This window comes from Micromys minutus (genome assembly GCF_963924665.1).
Source record: "Micromys minutus genome assembly, chromosome: X".
NCBI lineage: Eukaryota > Metazoa > Chordata > Mammalia > Rodentia > Muridae > Micromys > Micromys minutus.
In genome coordinates this window covers 21708488-21727445 of record NC_137970.1, presented here as the reverse complement: position 1 = coordinate 21727445, position 18958 = coordinate 21708488, and the positions used below count along the sequence as shown (strand labels likewise).

Below are 18958 nucleotides of genomic sequence, written 5' to 3'. Positions count from 1 at the left end.
GGGGTCAGCTAAACAGGTTAGAAGGAAAGTTGCATCTGTCTTAACTTGATGTTAGAATAAATATCTAAGAAGAATTTCTCTGATCTGTTAAACTTGCAGGCTCTGTCCCATATACACTGAGCATCTGAAATCCTTGTGTAGCCAGTCTGGGTAGTATTTTGCTACTGTGACACTTGAGTCCAGGAACATCTGCTTGCCCAGTGCTTTGACATGGGGCCTGATTCCCATAGAAGGTGGCACTTGAATTCAAGTAGTCCACAGAAATCTGTCTCTGGACAATTACTGTCATCTGCCAAGGTGGTTTTATAATTGCAGGATGCAGAAAACAAACTTGAGGCAGAATGAAAAACCATAATTTATTATAAAAATTATAATAGACTTGCTCATAGAGTTTTGACCAGTGGGTTTAAAAAAATGAAAGCAGAAGAGGAAAGGCAAGTGTCTGGAAGGTAGACATGTATTTATTCATCAGATAATAAGTACATTAATACATGTGTATTTTACTTTATCTCGAAGTTCTTCAGAGGTTCCTATGTTGAAGGCTTTATGTGTATGGCTAAGTTAAGGAATTAGGGATGCCATTGGATGCCACGGACTCTGACTTTTTTTTTTCAGTAGGTTTACCCACTAACAAAATGCATTAGTGAATGGATTTTTGGGAGGTGGTGAAAACTGAAGAGGGTAGTACTTAGTGGGAAGAAGTAGGACACTAGGGCATGCATCTGGAAACTGAGTCTGGTCCAAGCAACAGCTCCTTTCTGACATGTCTTCCTATCATTAACTATGCACTTTTGCTCTGCCACAATCTGCCTCCAAAGAGGTTCAGAAATAGGATCCAAGTGACCATGGACTAAAACATATCACACCACAAATGTTTATGACTTTTAAAGTGTTTATTTAGCTGTAGCCATACATTGACAGAAAACCGACTGCCATAATATATCATGTGCATGAGGAGATGCGTGCTCTCATAATCACACGCTTGCACACACACACACACACACACACACACACACACACACACTGCTATAAAACTGTTGGCTAGGGGTTCTGTCTTTAACTATGTGGTTCCAAATCCCTTCAAGTAATTACTCATGATACTGAGCTGTTACAAAATTTTTCTATGCTGTGTGGGATATTTCCATACTTTTTCCTCAAACTAGGAATTATGGGTTTAAAACTAGGAATTACAGGTTTACAAATAAGTTTTATTATTTATGGAAGGGAGAAGTTGTGACCAAGTGTAACAGGTTAGGATTTCTGAAAACATTGATTGGGGTAGGTGATTTATTGGTGTGGGATATCAACTGAGCTTATTTGAATGTGGGTCAAGTGCCACATGCTATGATAGCAGCTATAGGATGGATGTGGCCACTTAGTCCCAATGCAAACTCCAAGTAGAAATTCTAAACAGTGTCAGAGTCACTGTGAAAGTAATTTCCCCAAGGGAGATAAGAACAGCATCCAGGGTATAGAGGCGAAAGAAAGGATACTATTCCTCATAAGATAGGAGACACATTGGAAAGGTAAACAATCAAATGAACATTTCCATCCCATCACTTGGGGATGATTGTGTAGGCTGATTTGTGGAGAATGAGACTTCCTGGATTCGGATAAAGATACTCTGACATACACCACAGCTTCAAAATTTATCAAAGAGAGGGGAGAACTGAAGTTCAGGAGATTGGGAAGTCACTAAAATAAATCCCTAGAATGAATGACAGTGGAGGATTTTACCTTGGCTGGGGCCATAATGTCTAGACATTGGTTATTTGGGCAAGGGCTCAGGAGGGGTAGAAGATTAGAGGGGACCATATGGAATTTCAGTTAATATTGTTTCTGCACTTCCAGTGACATCAGATGCAGTTTTATTTAGCAGAAAAGATGAGTAAGAGGTCTTAGAAGTCTGAGAGAAATGGAAGAAGGGATCTAATGAACCAGCAATGATGCTGGATTTCAGGGCTATTGAAAGTCTGTCTGAAAATTGTAGATGTAAATTTAGAATGTAAAATTCTTCCTGGTTAATCACTGTTAGAACAAATACACTTCATTTTTACTTTAAATTCCTTAGCCTTGGTTAATCAAAGTCCCCTTTAATTAATATTAGAATGGAGTTTAATGAAAGGAGAGAGGTCCATCACTAATTTAAAAAGTAATTTTAAAAGTCTGCAGAATGATACTCCAAAGATAGCCACATCTTAATCCTTTGATTAACACATTAGCTCACAGGACAGAAAGAATCTTACAAATGTGATACAGTAATATCTTTGAGATAGAGCAATTATCCTACATTGTCTGGAATGTCCCAGACTAATCACATGAGTAGTCATAAATGTAAGGATGGCCAGAGAGATGAAATGCTGCTGGCTTTGAAGATGGAACAAAGAAGTAATAATTAAGGGAATATATGTGGCCCTGGGAGATAAAAACTACTCAGTGGGATATATTCTTTTGTGAAGTGCCTCAAAAGGACACAGTCCTCCTGACACCTTGATTTTAGCCCACTCAGATCCATTTCAGATTTTTACTTCCTGCATTGCAAATAAGTTAGAGCTGTTGGTTTCTAAGTTTGAAATCATTTGTTACACCAACAAACCCAAATAGTATGCAAGGTAACAATAGTATACAGGTAAAATGAAAGACAATAGAGTTTAAGTTGGATATGAATGCAAGTTAGAGTATTGGCTATGGTTAATAAGACCAACACTGAGAGAGGAAGAGTGTGAGTTCAAGGCCACCTTGGGCTAAGTAGCAAGCTCCTGAATCAAAATATAGGTAATGGCAAACATGCTTTTCTTTTTTTTTTATTTTAATAATTTTTCTGTCTATTTGTTTTTTATTTATTTTTTGGATATTTTTTAAATGACTTTATTTTACAAAACAAAGATAAATGTACAGATTTTAAACATCTTTTGCTTAAAATTATACATTTTTGTCAGTACTGTTTTTCAGATATTAAAATAATTTTTACATAAAACTATGTGAATATATTTTTTAGCCAGTACTTGATTCTTTCAAGGGCTTGACAGCATGCTTTTCACTTAAAAAATCAACAATATACAGATGCCAACTATGCTATTAATAATCTATAAAATGCATGTAATTCCATATGGGAGCAACAATATACATTGTTATACTTTAACAAAATTGCACTGAATGAAATTTAAGCTACTAATTGTATTACTATAATCAGGGGATGGCTGATCATGTTAACAGAGGTTACACTTGCCACTTACTAAAATAAGTCATGAAACTCGAGCAATTAAAACATATGCTGATGTACAAGAAAAAGGTTAGTAAATAGACAACAGTCTAAAATGAACAAAATATATATGAGGATCTGCTATAGGACAAGCTGTATCATTTTTATTATCAGGGGAACACCAGCAGGAGTAATCATATTTAACAGGGGTTATTTTTCCCTGTCAGATCTAAGGGGATTGCCCCTATGGAAGCAGAAGAGATGATTTCTGACTATTTAGACAGCTGCATTTGCAGGATTTCTTAAATCAGGCTAACTAGTCTATGAATGACATGAATTTTACTAACAGAACCAGGAAGCACATGCAGAAAAACTTAAATATCAAGTAATGTGTTAAGTTTAATGACGATTTGATAGCTTTTTCATAGAAGTAGTCAAAGGCAGGAGTTAACAAATCAACGAAGAAGCCAATGTAAGTCAGAGCTAGGCTTTTTGAATATAGTTATATTAAAAAATAGCCATATTTGTTAATGTGTATAGCAAGCATGGCTGCATTTTACTTCATATCACAGTTGAGAGGTTATTGTAAAACCTAGAGAGATGGCTCGGTGGCTAAGAATGCTTACTGCTCCTTCAGAGGACCTGAGTTCAGGTTCTAGCACCTATATCAGGTAACTCACAACTGCCTCTAACTTCAGCTTAAGGGTACTGACCACTGTTCTGGCCTCAATGGGCATGCACATATAACTGGAATACACTCATGCATACTCATAGACATAAATAAACAATTAAGTATAATAAAAACTACCAGAGGTAAGAAATATTATTGAAGTATATAATGTACTGGTATGAAAATAGCATAACAAAACCCCTCACTTTGTACAAGGTATCTAAACCATTAATAAACAACAACATATCTTATTATAGCAATAATGAGTATTTGGCCCTTTATAGGAGAAAAATACTTATGCACAGTTTAAAGTAAAATAAAAGGAAGTAACTGATTTTTCACACAATAAGTATAAGATGCTACTGTATGTAGGAAGGATTAACCTCATTCTAATTAAGTTTTAAAAGGCAATGCATCCCAGAAAAATAAATTACATGTTAGTTTTTTACATTGGTTAGTTTGTTTAATTTATGTTTTTTATTTCTTTTTCTTTTTGTTAAAAATCATTTATGAATTGTTTTAAATGAGTTAAGAAACTAAAGGCCATTGAGCCTCCCCAGAACCAAGGGGCTCCCCCTCCCAGTGATGCCCAATAAGGCAGTTCTCTGCTACATATCCAGCTAGAGCCATGGGTCTGCCCATGTGTAATATTTGGTTGGTGGTGAGGCAGGGGGAGGGGATAGGCAGTATGTGGAGGGGAAACTGGGAAGGGGAATAATATTTGAAATATAAATAAATAAAATAACCAATAAAAATAAAATGTTTGAAAAAGAAACAAAAAAGAAAAAAGCTGCAAGCAATAGTCTAATGAAAAAAAAACTTTCCTGTTCTATTTTAAGAGTCACCTGACACCTCAAAATTGCTCAGTTACATGACCTTCTTTATAAAGCAGGCTCTTGAAATTATTCCATTATAAGACCCAAATAAACAACTCAATGAAACAACAAAATGTGTGTTTTGGTAGTTTAAGAATCTAGAAGCCACCTTCAGTTTGTGACTTAAGTGTTGATTTAGAAAGTTAGTCAATCCTTCGGATCCATGTGGTCAAAGAAGTGAACTGACTTCCATAAGTCAAAACCTTCATAATGTGCCATGGTGTGAAAATGCCCCCAGATTAACACTGTTATTTAAAAATAGAAAGTTAAATTACCTGGGAGACAAGAAAAGCAAATTTAGGTTGTCAAATAGTAACATGGATAGCAAGAGTAGCTGTATTTGTACTATCCTTAATAGAAATGTCCAGGTGTAATAGATTTGTTTGTAGAAATTTTTGGTATGCATCACAGTGTAACGGAAACATGGAGCAGAATGCACAGTCAGCTGGAAATGCCAATAAAAACCAAGTAATCCTAAGTATGTATGACTTCTATGCTTGGAAGGCCTCAAATAGGATCTCTAGTGTAGGAGTTCTGGAACTAATGGCACCTTCTTTGTGCCCACCACCCTTTCCTTGGTCCTTCCACAGAGGATCATGACTTCCCATGAGACAGGGTTATGTATCACTTGCCACATACACCAGTACATCTTTCAGAAATGAATGCATGCATGAGTATACTTCTTTAAAGTTTAGCTTTCCCTTTTCTCTTCCCTAACCTTACAAAAAACATTGATCACCTTTCTCACATCTTCCCCAGTATCTCCAGGAATGAATTTGAAGTTACCTTAATGATTTCCTCTAGCTTCACCTGCTAGCTTCACCCTGTACTTATTTTCCTGCTTTAATGGATAGTCTCATGTGTTAATGTGAGGTTTAAGTGTAGTAACAACCATAATGAGTTTAAAGCATCTACTGACATCTCATACATTCTCCATAAAAGCTATTCATCTCCATCAACGTGATTATTATCATTGTCATCATTGCTGTATCACTTTTTCATGCATCTTCCCTCAGCTCTATGTCTCGTCTTAATTATAAACCATGAGCCTCCCTTTGCTGTCTTCAATTCAGGACTTCTCCACCGTTGTATCTATCACACCTAAAACCACCAGAATAATCATAAGCTATAAAACTTACTCCTTTATTAGAGAAAATAAATTTCAAGGCTTCCTGTTGCTTACCTATATCACTGTTGAAATATTTTATACCATTTCATATAAAAGAAGAAATGTATTTACTTAACAGTCTATAATAACAATGCTCCAATGATTTACCTCTGTTTTTGGAACAGCAGGTTTTAGCATACATCTAAAATCTATACTGAGAAATAAATTATACCTTACTCCTCAGCCTGAGAAACATGTGAACCAAATGGTATTCTCTTGTCAGAGCTAAATTTAAATATTCCTACAGCATTCTCAAATATACACTTCTGTTTAACTCTGCTTTTATCTAAAACACTTTTCCATGAGCTACTATATTTTCCTGGGTCAAGAGTAGATTTATGCCCTACAGTTTGACCCTTGCACATTTTTAAAAGTCAGTCAAGAGGAAAATAACAACAACAAAAAAAAAACAGTATGAATAACTTTTAAATTTTCTTCGCTGAGACTCTAGGGGAATTCATAAGCCAAAATTAACATTTTTTCCTCTAGAAAAATGATGATGCTAGGGCTACAACTGTATCCTCAATGAGAGGTTCACCTGGGAGAATTTTTATATGGCTGTCCTGCTCTCTTAAGTAATAACAAGCATCAGTACCACCCAAGGGAGATAGATAAGTAGCACACTGGAGGCATCAGAGAGAAAAGATGGAAATCCACTGAATAAAGGAGTCATATAACTACTTTACTTCTATAGTACTGATAAAGTGAGATGAAGAGATTTTATGTGAGTTATTTTTATTTTTATTAAACATTCATATTTTTCAATCAAATGTATCTTAACAGTGAGTAATCTAAATCTGCTCTACACTGTGTTTTTCTACTTCTAGATCCATCAGACATGTCATGTAATGCCAGGCATATATATGAAAAGGTATCCTCAGAAGTTTTGGATCTATGTGTATTCAGTATTTAAAGGTGTGTGTGTGTGTGTGTGTGTGTGTGTGTGTGTGTGTGTGTAGTTGGTTGTAGTTTTGATTGTTGTTTCTAGTTGCCTTTATATTTCCAGTTCTTTTGCATTGTATCATATGCATCTACCAGTATATGCTGAGACATAATCCTGACTGGTAACAGGGAGGGTTAAAAAAAATTCCTGTGTGCTTTACCTAGCTTCTGAAGACATCATGAACACCTTGCTATTGCTAAAGAGATCAGTGAAGCAGTATAGAATACTCTAAATTGTCACTCAAGATTGACCCTAGATGTTTAAGTTATAGTTCTAGCCTTAGGTTCATTTTCATACTCCTATATGTCTAGACATGTCAAAAAGAACCCATATCCTCTAGTTATGTCAGGTCACTCATCAGACAAAATACAAACATATGAATTATAGTCAAAGATTAAATCTATCCAAGTTGCCTTTGGAGGCTCTTTTAGAAAGATGCAGCCTTATCCATCTATTATAATAAAAGCCAAGAATGACAGATACTTTATTGTAGTTGCTTTTGTAGCTTTTTTTCTTGGATGCTTGCCCTAAGAGCTGAAGACTTGTGTTGTGTATAGTTCTCAAGTGTGAGTGTGTGCTTCTGTATGATTCCATACTAGTACAGAACACATGCCCAATTCTTTAACTCACTTTTTTTGTGATTCAGTGTTCACAAATAGTATTTCATGTTTTGAGGTAGTATAATTTTCTATCCAAGGTTGTGTCTTTACTGGTCACAATGACACACATTTATATGTTTCTGTTGGAGCACCAGCCACTGTTGTACAAGGATGTGAAATATTGAACAAAATTCTCACCAGTGAAGTTTCTAAAATATTCTGGCACCTTTCAAGTATTTTATGACTACCCTGGGCTATTGTGATTGCTGCCTAAAGTAAATTTGATAATTGAAAATGTTTTAGTTGGGTTTTTGAATGGATAAAAGTTTATAATTCTCAAATTTTAGTGCTTACACATATGAATAAATATTTTCATCAATTCATTGGCAGAACTAGAAAATACAGATAAATAACATTTTATGAATTCCTTAAACAACTGATCTCATCACATATAGTCATTAATGTATAAGTAGTATGTTATAAAGTAGTATATGTTATATTTATAAATATATAAGTAATGCATTGAAGGGATGATTTTAATAATAAAATAATCTCCAGTATGGGTTAAGTATAACTTTATCATTACTTTCTAGTTTGATGGCTGACAAGTTAGCAACATATATCGGTAAAGAACTATTTATTTATGGGTATATAGTTGACAATGTGACCTCTTCCCTTTACCCACCCAATCTTAAACACATAGATTTAAAATGTCTATGGATATTGTTTCTTAAAAATACCTGGTATAACATATCTGGTGGGCCTAAAGTAAAAAAAAAAATCACACAGCAGTTTTAGATCAACTATTGATATATATTTACTACAAGTCACAAAAGTTTAAGTAAATTAATTCATGAAGAGTCCAGGGATCAGCTACTTCCATGATTTCATTGGATTCCCACCTGTCTTTGCTATTATAATAGTAGAGTCTCTTGCTGTTTGCTGGATTTCCTCATCATCATGGAATAGCTGCAGCAACCTTTGGCATTGTTAAGCTTATAGGAGCATCAAGAGACGGGGAAGAATATTAACTTTCCAGCAAGCATATTTGTAAGATAGGAGAAGCACGTCTCTCCCTTTCTGTTCCCTAGGATTGGAATGACTACCAGTGCCTAAGTAGGTACTAGCAACCCAGAATAAATCTCAGGGATTAGCATACAGTGCTTTGCCAAGGCTGGGGTGAAAAATCATCCCAGGAAGCATAAAGTAACAAAATGGGGCCAGACTTAATTAGAGTGAATGAGTGGAGGACAGAAGATATTGTTGGGTTTGCCAATGGTATCATACAGTTCTGCATGCAGGTGATACAGAAAAATGCATTCTAGGTTTTCATCCATTGTGTCATCTTTCCAGTCACTATATGTAAGGAACTAGTTTTATGTGAGCAACTGACAGGGACTTTAACAAGTTGCCAGGATTTAAAGTTCATGTCTTATGGATATCTAATTGGCTTGTTCAATATAAAGCAGAAGCAAAGTAGATGAAATTAGTCTTTTCTATAGGTCAAAAAATAATTACACTCCACAGGGACTGTCAGACTACATCTTTTTAGTACGAACTATAGGCTTTGTAATAAATAATGATGAAACTCTATACTTTGGGGATTTTTTTTTCCTTTTAGAGTTTGTTTCTTTTCCTTTTTTGAAACAAAGAGCCTCATGTAGCTCAGGCTTGCCTCTCTCCCTACATAGCCAAGGATGACATTGAGTTTCTGATTAACCATTCCCAAGTAAATGTATTGCAGGGTATGTGTCAACACTTCTGGTTTTATATGTGCTAGAGCTCAAACCCAGGGCTTCATGAATGCAAGCCAGATACTTCATCAACTATGCTGCCTCTTCAAATCCTATGCCTGAATGGTATTCTCTCGAGTTAACAATACAATTTTTTGAGATAAGTGTGGTATTTCTAATTTATGTTGACCTATCTATTTCGTTTCTTTTAAAATCTAGCAGAGAAATAAAGCCAAAAAATGATTTGATAAATGCCCTCTTCTCTGGTTTGATGTTTATAAACTTTTCTATCTGAAAACTGTCTATGTAGATGAAGTAATAGGTATCATCATCATCCCTGTAATGGTCAGGACATATAAGCTGCAAATTAAGAAGCCTAATATAACAGGTTAGCTCCCAGATTTGAAAAGGACAGCAATCCTGCTCCCTTAGGATATCTGCTCATGATATATTTGTTGTTTTTGCTGCTGCTGCTGCTGCTGCTGCTGCAGTTAAATCCCCTTTTATTAACTCATAGAAATTAAATATGGAAAAATGCCAGCTAGTAAAAGACCCTTCAAGGGTGATCTCAGCCACTTGTTGAGAAGAAGGGATTGATTGCATTTTGACTGAATGAAGAGACATGTTTCATAAATCAAATATCTTAACGATTTTTTTGAAATAGAAAAACACTTGCTTTGAGACCCCATAATCTGTGAGAGTTATTTGTCTCTCTTGAATATCACAAAGAGAAATTTTAAGACTAATTGCCCTGACAAACTAATTTACACAAAACAGAAGAGGATTTTTTTTTCTTAGTGTTTAATAGAGCTACAAGGATGGTGACCTCCGATAGTTGAGTCTCATTACTGCAGTGAGAGACTCACAGAATGTTCTGATGTTGTTGCCACAGTTTTGTTCAATTGACCATCACTTCAGCCTGTAAACTGTAGAGATTAGGACATTTCACACACACTTTGGGGAGCATGCATTCTAAAAAGAGGCATCTCTATTGCTTAATAATTCCATAAAACCTTTCCTTTTCCAGGGAAATGGAGATTCTTTGAAATCAGATTCTGGAAATAGGAATCCACATGGAGCCATAAATATGAAGAAACATTGATTAATTTGGTGGCATTGGTACCAAGAGAAACAACATGATGCCCATATCCCTACACAACTTCTTCTCTATAAATTATAATTAGTGGAAGAACTTGCAGTGATTAAAATAATAAAAAAATAGATGTTTTGTGAATTGGGTGAAATAATCAACCACCAAACACAATGTTTCTTGATAGTGACATACCTGGGCACGTAGAAACATGAACAATTAATTGACAGCCAATGTAGAAGAAATGATAGGGCTATATTGGTCTTGAATCAGTTTTTCATAGTTTTAGTGTGGCTGTTTTTCTTTTCCAGAATTTTTATTTTCACATTCCGTAACTTTGCTTCCCACTGGAGGAGCTATTGCTCCACTCTGAAATCTATCACGTTTGTTCACCAATAGAACTTTTACCCAATAAAGTAGCGCTTCTCAACTTGTGGGTCGTGTTCCTCTGTGGGGATTGAACAACCCTTTCACAGGGGTCACATATCAGATATCCTTCATATCAGGTACTCACACTACAATACATAAAAGTAGAAAAGTTACAGTTAAGAACTAGCAATGAATATAATTTTATGGTTGTGGGTCACCACAACATGAGGACGTGAACTAAAGGCTCACAGCACTAGGAAGGTTGAGAACCTCTGCAATAAAGTGTTTTACCAAAACTAAAACATTCAGAGGGTAGGAGAGTCAGGAAGAAATGATTTCTGTAGTCACCATATGAATTATTGATGAAAACAATAAAACAATTTAAAGGGTACTAAGAAGAGGAACTACATCCTAGTAAAAACAAGAAAACTCCTAAGCAAGAAAACCAAAAGAAGAAAGAGACACAGACACAACTCAACCTACAAAAGAAATAATAGCAGGAAACAGCAACCACTATTCCTTGATATCTAATAACATAAATGGACTCAACTACCCAATAAAAAGACATAGGCTATCAGACTGGATACATAAACAAAATCCAGCATTTTGCTGCATACAGGAAACTCATCTCAGAGACAAAGACCGACACTATCTCGGAGTAAAAGGTTGGGACAAAAACTTCCAAGGAAATAGCCCCAAGAAGCAAGCTGGAGTGGCTATTCTAATATTGAATAAAGTAAATTTCCAAACAAAAGTTATCAAAAAGATAAGAAAGGACACTTTTTACTCATTACAGGGAAAATCTGTCAGGAGGAACTCTCACTCCTTAACAAATATGCTCCAAATACAAAAGAACCCACATTCATAAAAGAAACCCTACTAAAGCTCAAAAAATACATTTCACCACACACAATAATAGTGGGAGACTTTAATACCCCACTCTCACCAATGGAGAGATCTTGGAAACAGAAACTGAACAAAGACACTGCAAAACTAGCAGAGACTATGAACCAACTGGAATTAATAGATATCTACAGAACATATCATCCTAAAGTAAAAGAATACACCTTCTTCTCAGCACCTCATGGCACCTTCTCGAAATTGACCACATAACTGGACACAGAACGAGCCTCAATCGATATTTGAAGATTGAAATACTCCCATGCATCCTCTCAGATCACCATGGTCTAAGGCTGGTCTTTAACAATAACAAAGACAACAAAAGACCCACATACACATGGAAACTAAACAATGCTCTGTTAAATGATAGCAAGGTCAAAGAAGAAATAAAGAAATTAAGGATTTTTTAGAATTCAATGAAAACAAAAACACAACATACCCAAACCTATGGGATGCAATGAAAGCAGTACTGAGAGGAAAACTCATAGCTCTGAGCACTTCCAAAAAGAAACTGGAGAGAGCTTACATCAGCAACTTGACAGCACAGCTAAATGCTCTAGAACAAAAGGAAGAAGATACAGCCAAGAGGAATAGACGGCAAGAAATAATCAAACTTAGGGCAAAAAAATACCAAATAGAAACAAAAAGAACCATCCAAATAATCAACAAAACCAAGAGCTGGTTCTTTGAGAAAATCAACAAGTTTGATAAACCCTTAGCCAGACTAACTAGAGGGCAAAAAGAGAGTATACAAATTAACAAAATCAGAAATGAAAGTGGAGACATAACAACTGAAACTGAGGAAATTCAAGAAATCATCAGATTGTACTACAAAAGCCTATATTAAACAAAGTTGGAAAATCTGGAGGAAATGGATGAATTCCTAGACAAATACAAGATCCTAAAGTTAAACTAGGACCAAGTAAACCATCTAAATAATCCCATAACCCCTAAAGAAATAGAAGTCATCAAAAGCTTCCCAACCAAAAAAAGCCCAGGTCCAGATGGGTTCAGTGCAGAATTGTATCAGACATTTATTGCGGACATAACACCAATACTCTCCAAACTATTCCAAAAAATAGAATCAGATGGAATATGACCTAACTCATTTTTTGAGGCTACAATAACCCTCGTTCTTAAACCACACAAAGACCCTACAAGGAAAGAGATCTTCATACCAATCTCACTTATGAACATTGATGCAAAAATACTCAACAAAATCCTTGCAAACCAAATCCAAGAACACATCAAAATGATCATTCACCATGACCAAGTAGGCTTTATCCCTGGGATGCAGGGATGGTTTAATATAAGGTAATCCAACAATGTAATCCACCATATAAACAAACTCAAAGAACAAAATCACATGGTCATCTCACTAGATGCTGAGAAAGCATTTGACAAAATTCAACACCCCTTCATGTTAAAAGTCCTGGAAAGAACAGGAATCCAAGGACCATACCTAAACATAATAAAAGCAATATAGAGCAAACCAACAGCCAACATCAAGCTTAATGGTGGGAAACTTAAAACAATCCCACTAAAATCAGGAACTTGACAAGGCTGCCCACTCTCCCCCTACCTATTCAACATAGTACTGGAAGTCCTGGCTAGAGCATTTAGACAGCAAAAGGAAATCAAAGGGATACAAATCAGAAAGGAAGAAGTAAAAACATCACTCTTTGCAGATGACATGATAGTGTACTTAAGTGACCCCAAAAATTCCACCAGAGAACTCCTACAGCTCATAGACAAGTTCATCAAAGTGGCTGGATATAAAATTAACTCAAACAAATCAGTAGCCTTCCTATACTCAAAGGACAAACATGTGGAGAAAGAAATTAGGGAAAAGGTACCCTTCACAATAGTCACAAAAACTATGAAATACCTTGGTGTGACTCTAACTAAGCAAGTGAAGGACCTGTATGACAAGAACTTCAAACCTGTAAAGAAGGAAATCGAGGAAGATCTCAGAAAATGGCAAGATCTCCCATGGTCATGGATTGGAAGGATCAAAATTTAAAAAATGGCCATCCTACCAAAAGCAATCTAAAGATTCAATGCAATCCCCATCAAAATTCCAACCCAGTTCTTCATTGAGTTGGAAAGATCAATGTGCAATTTCATCTGGAATAACAAAAGACCTAGAATAGCGAAATCCATCCTCAACAAGAAAACATCAGAGGGAATCACTATCCGTGACCTCACGCTATATTACAAAGCAATTGTGTTGAAAACTGCATGGTACTGGTACAGAAATAGGCACGTGGATCAATGGAATAGAATAGAAGATCCAGAAATGAGCCCTCACGAATATGGTCACCTGGTTTTTAACAAAGGAGCCGTAAACATTCAATGGAAAAAGGACAGCCTATTCAACAAATGGTGTTGGTCCAACTGGCACTCAGAATGCGGAAGGATGAAAATAGACCCTTTTTATCTTCTTGTGCAAAGCTCAAGTGTAAGTGGATCAAAGATTTCCAAATTAAACCATATACACTGAAACTATTAGATGAGAAAGTAGGGAAAACCTTAGAACACATAGGCACAGGAGAAAATTTTCTGAATAAAACACCAATGGCTCAAGCTCTAAGGTCAAAGATGAACAAATGGGACTTAATGAGACTGCAAAGTTTCTGTAAGGCTAAAGACATCGTCAAGAAAACAAAACGGCAGCCAAAAGAATGGGAAAAGATCTTTACCAACTCCACATCAGATAGAGGCCTAATATCCAAGGTATACAAAGAACTCATAAAGCTAGACACCAGAGAATCAAACAACCCTACTAAAAAAATGGGGTACAGAGCTAAACAAAACGTTCTCAATTGAGGAATATGGAATGGCTGAGAAACATCTAAGGAAGTGCTCAACATCCTTAGCCATCAGGGAAATGCAAATCAAAACAACCCTGAGATTCCACCTCACACCAATCAGACTGGCCAAGATCCAAAACTCAGATGACAGCAGATGCTACCGAGGTTGTGGAGAAAGAGGAACACTTCTCCACTGTTGGTGGGGTTGTAAACTGATACAACCACTCTGGAAATTAGTCTGGTGATTCCTCAGAAAATTGGACATAGTACTACCTGAAGATCCAGCTATTGCACTTCTGGGCATATACCCCAGAGACACTCCAATATACAACAAAGATACATGCACCCCAACATTCATAGCAGCTCTATTTATAATAGCCAGAAGCTGGAAAGAACCCAGATGTCCTTCAGTATATGAATGGATACAAAAATTGTGGTACATTTACACAATGGAGTACTACTCAGCTATCAGAAACAATGACTTAACCAAATTCTTAAGAAAATGGTTGCATCTAGAGAATATCATCCTGAGTGAGATAACCCAGTCACAAAAGAACAAACATAATATGCAGTCACTGATAGTGGGACGCTAACCCCAGAGGCTCGGACTGTCCCAGAAACAACTCATAGACTGTGTGAAGTTCAAGAAAATAAGAAAAGAAAAGAAAAGAAAACAAACAAACAAAAACATTATGCTCAATCCTTACACACCAAGAAAATGTTGACTAATTCCAGGTTACATCCTTTTTTACATCTACTTTTTGCTCAGTGTAACTAGTAAGACCTTAATGCAGAGTATCAAACCTTAAAAAAAAAAAAAAGAAAAGAAAAATAAGCCAAGCACTGACAAAAAAGTATTTGTATACATTTATGTAAAAATGTTTAAATTTTTTTCTTTTATCTTTGTTTTTTAAAATAAAGCTTAAAAAAAGAATAGAAAAAACACCTCTATGATAATTCTTTTCCTAAATATCTAGACTTTATCCCATGCCATCTCTTGCACCACAGAACTGCAGTGGTCCCATGGATCTTCTGTCTATAGGTGAACATTTCCTTATGCTGCTAGGGATGCTCTTTTTCCATTTATTTGGATGGACTTTAAATACAGATTGGACAACTCAAAGTACAATGGCCAGTTTGGAATTTATTACAAAGTATCATTTTTCTGGTTTTGATTGGGGTTTTGGCTGTCCTAATCTCATTAGACACTATCTGTTTTCCAGGGTGAACTTACCAGGAAAACTTAACTTGCATGGATAAGGTTAATCATTGGAAACGAGCAGATGTTGAACATGGATACAATAAATAATTCCCTAGAGACAGAGACCATTAGTAATATAATTACATCTTTAGCAATACTGCAGTTCCAAATTAGAAATAAAATGAAGAATTTAGCCTTTCCCTTACCTTAGTTTTTGGAGGTTGACAGCCCGTGAAGAAGAAATAATGAATTTTCACTTTAGTAAGAAATAAAATAGTGTAAAAAATATTTTGAGACAGATATTACTGTGTTTACCAAGCTGGCCTCAAACTCACAGATCTCTACCTGGCTTTGCCTCTCTAGTTCCGAGACTAAAGGTCTGCATCACCACACCCAGCGTGCACTGCACATTATTATAATATATTCATAGATTTTTAACTTGCTTGATAAGAACACATAATTATATCTTATGCATACTTAAGGAAATATTTTAGTTTATCAGCATAGGTGTGAGATGTTTACAAATAAAGTGGTATAGAAATAGGAGTTCTCAGATACAGGTGAAAAAAAAAGGAGGTTTGAATAATTCATGCAGAAATGGATTTAGAGATACCATGACTCTAAGATGATTTAATCAGCCACCTATGAAACCATCACCAGGGCCATAAAAATAAAACTGACTGAGACTCTAAGCTGGCTTCTCTATCTTCAACATGTTCCACAAAAATAGAAGGTACAACTGCTATTTTGTGTTTTGTGTCAGTTTGGACATGTGCTTTTCTTCAGATGAGGGAGATGGCAATAGATTATTCCCATAGTTTCAACTATGTCAGAAACTATGACTTTCTGAGTCATCTCTCTTTGTGCCCCAAATATGAGTTTCAGATTCTGTGAAACACCTCAGGAAGCTGCCCAGGCTTCCATTTTTTTTACACTTAACAAATGCATTTCAACCTTTATTCAAATACAGTTAGTAAAGGAGGGAGGAATGACTTTTAAAGGTCATTTTGAATTGTTGAACAGTTTTAGATGTACTGTAAAATTACAAGAATGATACAGCATTTCATTGTAAGCTTCTCAATGGCCCTCCAATCACATATTAAACTACCCTTGATATATTGTCACCAACAAAATGATGAACTTGATGCATATTTGCTGCAATTTCCTTCTAATGTCCTCATTTTGTTTCAGGATCTCATCTAGGACACTGTGATATGTTGAGTTGGTCATCTTTTCCTCTCTTCTTCATTTTTTTCTCAGTCCACATATGCTCTACAGATAACATGCCTTGTTTAAAAAGAAAGAATATTGGTGTCTTCCTTGGGAGCTGAGTAGAATCAGTTCATGCTGATACTCATAACAATGTGCTTTCACATGTCATCTTACCACCCAAGTAAGGAAGAAAACCTTCCATAGGAGGAAACAGAAGGCAGTTTACTCCAAGGACTCATTCAAATCCTAAAAGTCTATGGTCTTAAACATTTGGTACATGATTACTAACTGTAGACAGATTCTCATTCTTCTATAAATTGAAGAAAATAGCTCTTCTTCCTAAAATCTAATCTGGTATTTAAAATCTTAATAACTTGTAAACCTTTTGATAATGTTCTGTCCACAGCACAAGCAGAGATGGTGTATAAACTGGAGGAAAAGATGTGGAGGTTTTAGTCACATGGCTTGTACCCATTGCTGTGATCTCTACATAGAGTTACACAGAATGCAGTGGTTCTCAACCACAGAGGTTTTGCTTCCTGTGGATATTTGGTGATGCCCATAAACATCACTGGTAGTGGCAACAGAATATGAGTAGATGCTCTGACACCTAGGAAATTAAAGCAAGGGATGATGTAGCCTAAAAGACAAAGAATAATTGACACAATAAAGAATTACCTAACTTCATGTACCACTAGTGCCCAGATTGAGAACGCATGGTATAGATTATGAGTAGTTTGTAAGTTGTTAGTTCCTATCCTACCACCTACGAGTCTCATTATATAGTTTTTCTAATTTTTTCACTAAATTCTCCACATTGCCTATGAATAATTCCCTTGGTTTTCTTTCTCTAAGAGTCAATTTTTCTGGCTCTACTGAATAATGGGGCGGCTATGGCTGGGAAACAGAGGAGGTGGTGCCAAAATCATCCTGCCAAAATTTTCTCAGCAGGATATGTTTTTTAAGGATTAGACAAGCTAGAACCTCTCTTTTCAGGCTCATGTGGGTTTACAAACTCCAATGACTATCAGATATTATCAATGGGTATAGTAATGCAGGATCTGGTGCTTCTGCTGATTGGAGGTGAGTGGTAGAAAGGTGAGACTTCACATTTCAAGCTCTCCTGCCTTTCTTGAGAGGCTCAAACTCCAGATATGTGTGAGAAATATACAAGAATTGACATCAGTTCTCAACTGTTATAAACCACTGTGTATTTATTGATCTTCCCCTGAGCAGTAGTGGACTGGATATGGCTATTTAGTTCCTACTTGGGCTATATTCTTGCCCATGTCTCTGGTAGAACCAAAGAAGAGCTTTGCCCCAGCAGGCAGGCACCAACTAATTCTTTGCATTTACCGCAGCATTAAGTGTATGAAATCTCTTCTCTTGTGTTATTGGTTTTCATCACTGTTATTAAATATCCAAGTAGAGACTGAAGATGGTTCAGCAGTCAAGAGAACCTGTTACTAGCTCAAAACTACATATAATCCCTAAGGATCATAACCCTCTCCTGTGGCTGGACATCAGGAATGTACACAGTATACATGCATGCATTTCATCTCTGATATACATGATCTGATCAAGGATGTACATAGATCAATGAATAATCAGTACCTACTGAACATATACTATAATCTAAGTACATAGAATCTATAACTTTATCCTACCCACAGAGCATTTCTTACAGTCAAGCCAATTATGCCTCCCAGTTTATAGGTAAGGAAACTGAGGTTTGGAAAGATTAAGTAACTTGTCTGTGGGAAGTGGTAAAGTCAGAACCTGTATACAAAATTCTCCAGTGACAAAGATAGCACTCTCCACCTTTGCCTAGGTGGTAGGGGAAGAAAATACAATGCCCAGCTGACCGATGTGCCTGTGGGTCTAGACATATATCCTGACATGCCCAAGGTAGTACAAAGTTAGAGAAAGAGGAATGTGTAGGGGGTAAGCAACAATCTTAACCTCTAAATATTTGTGAAGACTAACATAAGTAATTGTTGATGGGACACCAAAATTTGTATTATGAAATGTAATCCAATATGCAGCCACATGCAACCCACAGAAAACCTATTCATCTTACTGTTTCCAGAACTGAAAATTCTAAAGTGAAAGCACAAGCCTTCCCAAGCCAGAGAATGGAAAGGCTGTGGGACTTGGATTCAAAGACAAATTTCTACACATCC

General features: G+C 36.1%; 1 protein-coding gene across 2 annotated transcripts in view; it reads left to right on the top strand.

Moving 5' to 3' along the window:
- ARHGAP6 (Rho GTPase activating protein 6) overlaps nucleotides 1–18958 on the top strand; it is a gene marked incomplete at its 5' end in the record, with an annotated part of 484952 nt that overhangs the window by 410323 nt on the left and 55671 nt on the right. The window lies entirely within an intron of this gene.